The following is an 8,666-nucleotide window of genomic DNA, read 5'->3' as shown; positions in this document are numbered from 1 at the left end:
CTCAGACACTTTTCCATTATTAAACTGGTTTGGCTTTTGTTATGCTCACAGGAATATTTTAACACTCTCTTTATAGAGCGAGCTTTACAGAAGGTGTCCTGAATTTCCAGGTCTGCCCTGGAAATTGCAGAACATACCATTCAGTGGCACTTGCATCTATAGTAAAATGGTTTCAGGCTATAATGTCCATGGTGAGCTTTCATGCTTTCATCCTGATTGTCTTATTAAAGTTGGCATTAAATACACATTTTATCTGTTCTTCTTCCAGGATGAAATACATATTCAATAAACAGAAAATCAAAATTTTACATATTGTTAAAAAATACACACACAACCCCAGTAATGTGTGGGGAGATGTCTCTTAGAAAATACCAGTAAGCCTTTTTATTGTCATGGGTAAGGTCTGGCTTGGTTCTGGCTGGATATTTGACCCTTCCTTTTCTCAGAACTCAGAGAGTGTCTTCAATTGGTTTCCTGGCACAGACTTGGCTTTTAAGCATAGACCATAAATGGAGTTGAGGCCAGGGCTGAATAACTGCACTGTGTTTTACCCATTCTAAAACCAGTTCCTATGTGTGTTTGTGACCCGATTATCCCCAGGCTTCACCCTCAGATGAAAGAGTTAGAACCTATCCATTCATCCATCCATCTATTTTCTTACATCCTTATCCCACTGGTGTCTGGATGGGTTGCTGGTGCCTTTCTCCAGCTTTGAGTTAGAACCACGGCTCTCGGACTCTAGTGACATTTTGGTATCGGTTATTTCCGATAAAAATAAAGCAGCATACAAAATGATGAATGGTGCAAGCACGTTTCCTTCAAACCTCTCAGAGAAGAAAAGTTTATTAGAAATCTTTAGAAATCAAAATGTTCCAAGACCACCACTACAAATTAACAGCTAGCAGCTAGAGACTCAGACCAAATTGGAAGATACAGAGCAATGATGCCAAACACACATCAAAATTGATTTTATAAAGGCTAAAACAGACAACTAGAACGGTGGGAACAGCAACTATTTTAAAAATCTATACTGTGGTTTAAAGCAAATTCCATGCTGGGAAAACAACTCATTTAAATGGTCTTCATACTCTGTGTTTTAAATATCCACCTAGAAGTTGATGACTACAAATTAAAATACATAATGGATTATTTAGCTTACCTGCTCTTGAGTAGACCCAGTGGTGGAAAAAGTCGAGAAACAATGTCTGTTTTCTGGTGATCATGTTTGTTATAGTACAATTTAGGAACACCATGTGTAGGAACTTATTTTAGTGGCTCTTCAAAGGCCAGTAAAAGCATCACAAAGGAAAGGGTTTAACCTTTTAACTGAAACAGTGAATGCTCCTTTGAAAGTGTCTAAAAATGAAAAATATAAAGACGAGAGAGCATAACCTCAGTTTACAGCCCGCTTTACTTCAAACAGCTTCATGTCATGGTTGTCATTTATTTTGGTGCATTTACTCAGAGCACGAGCTTCGATTTAGACACTCTCAGACGGTAAGCTGGGTGGAACACACCGGTTTCTCTCTCATGACCACACTTCACATTATATTAGAGAATACAGCAGGTGGAATGGAACGCGGAGACCAAAGATTGTTAAAGTGGAATGAGATGGGTGTGAATTAATCAGTAGTTTCCACATTGGGGACCATTTATTATGACACTGTTTCTACATGTTAAAACACCATTTCTCCATCCTGTGATGGAACACATTATGTGTATATCATTAGGTTTGGATGGTAGGAGAGATAGACTACAGTCAATCAAAAACATAGGCCTCATGTTCAACCTGTTTTTTTTACTTACTGTTCTCAGCAAGGAAGGATATGTAAATTTTAGAAGTAGAACATTGAGGACGCAACATTACCGGATTTGGGAAAACACGAGCTTGTTCAGAATGCAGAGTTCTCTCACATCTCCACCTGCAAGACAACACCTCAGATGGGCTTCCACCCACAGCCAGAGCTAGGTTTATGAGTGATATCAATAGGCCTGGTACTGCAAAAGGTCCAGCAGTCAAAGCAGTTGTATGAGGGTTGCAAAAACAATGATTTCTAAGGGGGTAATTATCATTGTCATAAGAGTTTTTGTCTATTTCTAAGACCCATTTGTATCAGTGCCAGAAAGTGTTACAAATATTAGCTTTTTTTTCCCTCTTTCTTCGGCTTTTGGGCATAATAGGTTAGTAAAATCAATATTAAAAGTGTGTTTCGTGTTGTCAGGTTGGATAATAAGACAAAAGAATAAGAGCAGGTGCAAATTTATTAGTGATATCTATAATGTTGGTGGTCATTGTCTAAAATAATTTGTAGGAATTGCATTTTGTTAATAGAGTATCTCAGCTATTTTTCAGCAGTCATACAGGTCAAAGGAGTTGTAACTTTATGTTTACATAAAAGCTTTCTGGAAATGGTGCTTTTCAAACAACCCTAGATCATAAATAATAGAGACAAAAATCACATCACAATTCAAGTGCAAATTTTGGCAGCATATTGCAATCGACGATTTTTGCATTTGTATCTGAGATGTAGCCCTGTAGTCATTGGCACATGTGGAAACACTGATATTTACAGATGAAACAACACATAACATTTTTTTCAACACTAATATTTACTTTGAATAAATTATCTCTGTTAAGAACAGATAATGTTACCTAAACTATTTTTATCCACAAAATATCAGAATGATGAGAAAGAATATGTCAAACTGTCTTCAAAATAATAAGTGTATACATATTCTTAATATTTGACTGAATTAATTTTAATCTGTATCAAGGGAAAACCATCTGGATATTCTTCTATAGGCTTTTTTTCTGTAATTCTGGTCCATTCCTCCTGACAGGACTGATGTAACTGAGTCAGGTTTGCAGGCCGGCTTTCTCACACGCATTTTTATCAGCTCTAAACACAAATTTTGTATGAGGGTAATTTCTCGGTATGGTTGTGCTCTTTGCCCATTTGGAAGGCCCATTTGTGCCCAACTTCCTGGCAGATGTCTTGAGATGTTGCTACAATATTTCCACATAATGGTCTTTCGTGATGATGACATATATTTTTGTGAAGTACACCAACGTCTTCTGCAACAGTGCAATCTCACGAGATACTGCTACACACATAGTTCATTGTTCTGATGGTGTTCTTAGGCTTGAAGTGTCCTCTTTTTTTTTCCTCCTAATGCAAAGTCATCCCAAGGCAAAGTGAATTAAGCAGCCCTTGAGGGGCCTCCCATATATGCTTGAATTTTAGCACAGACCATATTGTAGTATTTGTTAACCGATAATAGTTTTACATTGTATTTATTTGACTGTTTCAGCATAGGTAAAGTAAAAGATTTCAACAATTTTTGTCATGTAAACTTAAGATGCAAAAGAATGGGTAAGTCTATGTTATGAAAGTGTAAACAAAATCTTCATAGTTTGATTATTGTGGTGTGGTATTTATTTGCGTTTGAGCATTGTTTTTTTTCAAAAGTACATCTCATCAAATAATAACTGATTACCTATCATTGCCTTTAAGATCAATCAATTAAACTTGATCCCTAGCCTCATATTCCACTAAATATATGTTGAAATGCTATTAGTGGCTGAGATGACCTTCATAGGATCAGGGGGGCACTACACCAAATTCTGCTTAATTCTGTCATGGTGTGTGTTTGTTGAGTGAAGCCACATACAGAAAATCTGAGGCGGCAAGTTGATTTGAAGATTTAATTGTAAGACATGGAAGCACAGGGAGCCAGAGGAAAACGAGAAAAAAAAATATCAGGAACAAACAAAAGCAAAATGAGCATGACCAGGGATTAAACAGAAATTAACAGAAGTAAACTGAGAGGAGCAGAAGTGTTTATAAGTACTGGGAGAGGGAATGTGGACCAATGGACCTGGGCTGACTGGCTAACTGGTTGCAGGTGTGAGAGGAGAGAGCATAAAGTGGGAGAGAAAGTGGCACAGGGGGCGAGGGAGAGTACGCAGAGAGTACCGGGAAATAAAGAACGAGTAGACATAAGGAACGCAATCAAACTAGAGTAACAAGGAACAAGAAATAAACTAGAATCACCAAGAAGGACTGAACTAAAATAAAACAGAGACCAGAGCAATCAAATCAAAGAGAGAGACGAAGGAACACAGAGTAATAAACAAACCTTGAAACAACCCAAGATCCTAACAAAAGCCCCAAACAACCTCAGGTCATCCCTGCCCAATAGCTTCAAATGGTCATTACTTTTTATCAGGTCAGAAAGTATATCTTAAAAATGTATCTTCTTTTTTTCTAGCTGTGTGCATTTACAAACTAAATGCACACAGCTATACTCTATAAGAAAGTTTTTATGTTTCTTATAGAGTAATGGCTTCTGCGTCATTGAATGACCTTCCAACCCATGTACGTGCAGGACTTGTTTCACTGTGGTTAATACCACTCTCTTATAATGTTCAGCCAGACTCTTCACAAGGGTTATGCTGCTGTTCTTAGGCTGATACACACAATTCACACAGACGCGTTCATCTCCGAGACACAGAACCTGCCTCCTTTCTGAACGCAATCAGGGCAAAGCATTCCTCACAAAGAGGCTTACAAAGCCATGAAATCCTCATCTAGGCTTTCCAAATTGTTTACAGGCACGCGTGCGTGCGTGCGTGCGTGCGTGTGTGTGCGACTGTGTGTATTAACTGCTTAAAAATCTTCACTACTACCCATTATTTTCAGAAGCAGTAGCACAACGGGACTGGTAGATGTCATCACATTACAATCTTTTTTCTCTCCACCTCCTCCCATCTCATATAACACCTATTTATTGCTACCACAGCAGAAGCCTTTCATTATTTATCTGCTTCCTTTGACATTTGGATTGTAAAAATCTCCTTTTCTCCTCTCTCGTCTCCTCTGCTCTGCTCTCCTCTGCTCCCTTCCACCCCCCCCCCTCCCCCCCGATGGCCAGAGGGCACAATCACACAACCAGAAAGCCAATCAAGGAGCTTATTAAACATGACACTCCCTGAGCACACTCAATATAGACGAAGGACACACGCTCTAAGGTCTTTGTGCCAATTAGGAAAATCAGATCAATCACAGCAGTCAATGTGAACCCTTACTGCCGCGCATTATCTCCTCGAGTCACTAAGCCGCCTCGCCTCGCTTTGAAAACGCATCTGAGCCCCACGCACCAGCACTGCCTGTTGCACACAATAATGTACAGCTTGTCTCAAAATAAACAAGGAAGAGACAGTTGGCGTCGACACACATGCATGCGCTCGCACTGCACTCCAGAAAGCTATTCATCACAATTTAGTAGCAGCATTAGACACTGAGGGACAATAAAACCCTGTCTAGAATCCAAGACAGAAACAAAAAACAAAACAAAAAAAAGTTTCACATTTCTCCACGAGCTTAGCAAAAATCTCAATATCAGACCTTCTGTTCGTTATTCTTTCTGAAGCAAGTCAATCACAGTCAGACTGGAAAAAGAGCGTCTGCAAACATCAGTTTTCAATTTTCAGTACCGATTCTGTATTAGATTTAGGTCTGGACTTTGACTGGGCCTTTTAACACTATGATATGTTTTGATTGAAACCACTCTATGATCTGTAACCTTTACATTGTCCGTTAAAGATGCCACCACCATCCTTCGCCACGTGTAATTTTCAGTGTTAGTTTTACCCCGCATATAATATTAAGTATAGCTGCAAGGCAGAAGGGTTTTTTAAATGTTTTTCTTTTTGCAATAGCCCTTTTACAACAAGATTTTTTTTTTTTTTTGCAGCAGGCAACTCTGAGGACAATGCAAGTTTTCTATGCTGAAAATGCCAAAAAGAGTTCACAGGGGAACAGTCCTACTGGCTGTCTACAACGTCTTCACACAATTTTATGTGAAATATTCACATTACCTTAGCAGAATATACCCCATACTGCATCTAGGTGTTAGGCTTTAATTAAACCATTTGAGTTAATTAAAAGTCACCCTCAGAAATTTGTGCTTTTTTCTTCCCTTATAGGACGTGCTGGATCATCTCCTAAAATCTCCTCAAAAAAATCATTTTTATGCCACTTTTAGTCCCTGAAAATACAGGGCACCATGGAAAATATATGTATATAAATTGAAACATATATATATGCATGTTCTTGGAGGAGTTAAGCTCCATCTCCTCTGCTGATAACCCCTCTTCACTTGCCTCTCAAATCGCTGATGTAGTGCAACAGGAAAAAAAAGAAAAAAAAAGGACGTTTTAAGGTTGTGTCAAAAGCTTGTTGAGACATAGTAATAGGGCTGCTCATCTGGTGATGATGAAAAAGAGAGATCTGCTCAAAAGATCTAATTTCAGAGTCAAAGCTCGGAATGCTGCAGGCAAATCTTAAGCATAGATTGTTAAAGAGCACCAGCTCCCCCTACAGGCAGGCTCAGAGCGAGCCACATTTACAGGAGAGAATTTAAATCAGGCTCACCAGTTCAACAACCACTGCCCTATCTATGGCTGTTAATTTTTTAAAAAAATCATAAATCAAAATCTACTTTCTTCAAAACAGACAGAATTACTTTAAAACATGAGTAGATCACCAACTTCCCAGGCCTTTTAAATGTTTTTCTAAGGACAAGTTGTAAGGCTAAATGTGACCCAGAACGTCACATGACTTTGCTATAATTTGAATCATGACTTGTGAAAATACTGAGATTATTTTTATATTGCATTAAAGTTTTTCTCTCATTTCCCTTGGTCTGTACTTTGACATTTGAAGTAAATCATATAACGTTGTATCTGTGTACAGCACTTTAAATTTAACTGATGTTTAATTGAAGACGGTGTTAGGTATTGACCCAAATGGAGTTTGAGATGGCGATAGTAGCAAAGCAGTTGCAAAGAGCAGCCTGCAGCCATCTCCTGAGCTGCAGGATTGTTTTTACATTAGACGACTAACACATTGGGCCTTTTCCGACCACGCAACCGACAGAGATGTACGCCATCTCTATCAATCAACAAGAAATTTCAGAGAAATTTTGACAAAGTATTAGTCGTGTATATGCTGTTTCTAATGTGTTAAAGTGTGTTATCCTTAAAATGCTGCAGAATTTTCACTGCATTGCACATCCAAAATTGTTTTGATGTTTCATTCTCATAAATTATGCAGGAAGAAGAGCAAGGTCTCACTGCGATGCCGAAATATTTTATTTTTTCCAGAAAATTTAAGAGCAGGGCTTTGCTGAGTTGCATAGTGGACATTTAGTCACTTCAACACCTCAATTAATCTTTCTCTCTGGAGATTTCCCTTTGTGGGTTTTCCATATTCCAGTTTTCTTCTCACAGCTTATAAACACCAACAATGAGTTAATTGGAAAAACCTTACTGCCTTGAATGTTCTTAATTATTCTTATAAAAATATAGATCATACCTATTAATTTAGCAAAGTTGCCAGTCTCGTACACTTTGCTCTTCAGCATCTGCTGACCTCGCTCTCAGATTTTACCACTGCATGGCTAAGTTGTTGTCATTGTCAGTCTCTAACATTTTGCTCTGATACCAGATATATTGATGGCTGGATGATTAATCATAATTGGCTGTAATGTCCTTTTCTATCCAGCAGATGGCACAATCACACCAGAAACATGTATTATTGGGTTTTTCACGGTGACGAGTTGCTACCACAAATTTGTTAAAATCTCGCAAACTACACCGTTCAGTAAGAGGTAAATCAGGAAACATTTAACTATTAGTCACACATCACTGTGCGTAACCCAAGGATAGGCGACATACTATCCTTCTAAAAGTAACGAAAGCAGGAGAAAAATATAATAATTTATTAGCATTGTATATGAAAAAGTCACACTGCTATAAAGACAAATGACAAACTTCTATATATTACATGTCCACATGATATGTTTCTTTTGATAGAAGTCTTCAAGAGAGCTTGGCAGGTATCATGATTAAACTTGTGCAGGGTGTGGTAAGACCAAAAATGAAGGACAACCGGGATGAACCGGCTTCACGGAGCACACAGCCGACCTGCCAAATAAGAAAAAAATATGTAATTAAATGGGAAAAATACCTCACTAGTATATGCTTCCAATTGGTAATTGGAAAGACATAAGCTGAACTCTGAAGTCATATTACCATTTAAGCCAAGTCCAGCTTCTTCTGCGTCTCCGACAGTTTATCCTGCAGCCGCTTCTTCCTCCAGTCCAGGAACCTCCTCCTCATTCTGTTGGCCTGCCAGCCCGTCAAGAAGCCCACGGCAAAAGAAAACACCACCGCACACTGCAAGGTCCTCTCCGACACGTCTCCCATGTTCACCTCTGGCAGCTAGCTGTGCGTGCAGGATACCGGAAACAACGGCTTTCTACGCAACACAACGTAAGCTTCTTTTCAAAATAAAAGTGATTTTACAGCTATTATTTTTGGCTTTACTCAAAAGTCACTGACAAAATTGGGGGTAAAAAAAATACTTTTGTACTAGTATTTGGAATTATAAGTTATTAGTTAAACTGCCATTTTATAAAAAATTTAATTGAATCTGAACACTTAACAATTTTGTCACATTACAACTAACGTCAATGAATTTTATTGATATTTTATGTAATGATCAGAAACAGTCAAAGTGAAAGGGAAAGAAAGGCGTTTACACTCTTTTTTTTTTTTTTTTTTTTTTTACAAATACAAATGTATGTCATAGTCTTTTTTT

The 8,666-nt window shown here is 38.2% G+C and overlaps 1 long non-coding RNA gene across 1 annotated transcript; it reads right to left on the bottom strand.

The window, feature by feature from the left end:
* Positions 1–7,769: 7,769 nt before the first annotated feature.
* Positions 7,770–8,297, bottom strand: LOC103457679 (uncharacterized). The gene is made up of 2 exons (XR_532462.2): positions 8,099–8,297; positions 7,770–7,990 (listed from the first exon to the last, which is right to left on the bottom strand). It is a non-coding gene; the product is annotated as an uncharacterized LOC103457679 (long non-coding RNA).
* Between the last annotated feature and the right edge of the window lie 369 nt (positions 8,298–8,666).

This window comes from Poecilia reticulata, linkage group LG21, assembly GCF_000633615.1.
Source record: "Poecilia reticulata strain Guanapo linkage group LG21, Guppy_female_1.0+MT, whole genome shotgun sequence".
NCBI classification, from domain to species: Eukaryota; Metazoa; Chordata; class Actinopteri; order Cyprinodontiformes; family Poeciliidae; genus Poecilia; species Poecilia reticulata.
This window is presented reverse-complemented; position numbering and strand designations above follow the sequence as displayed.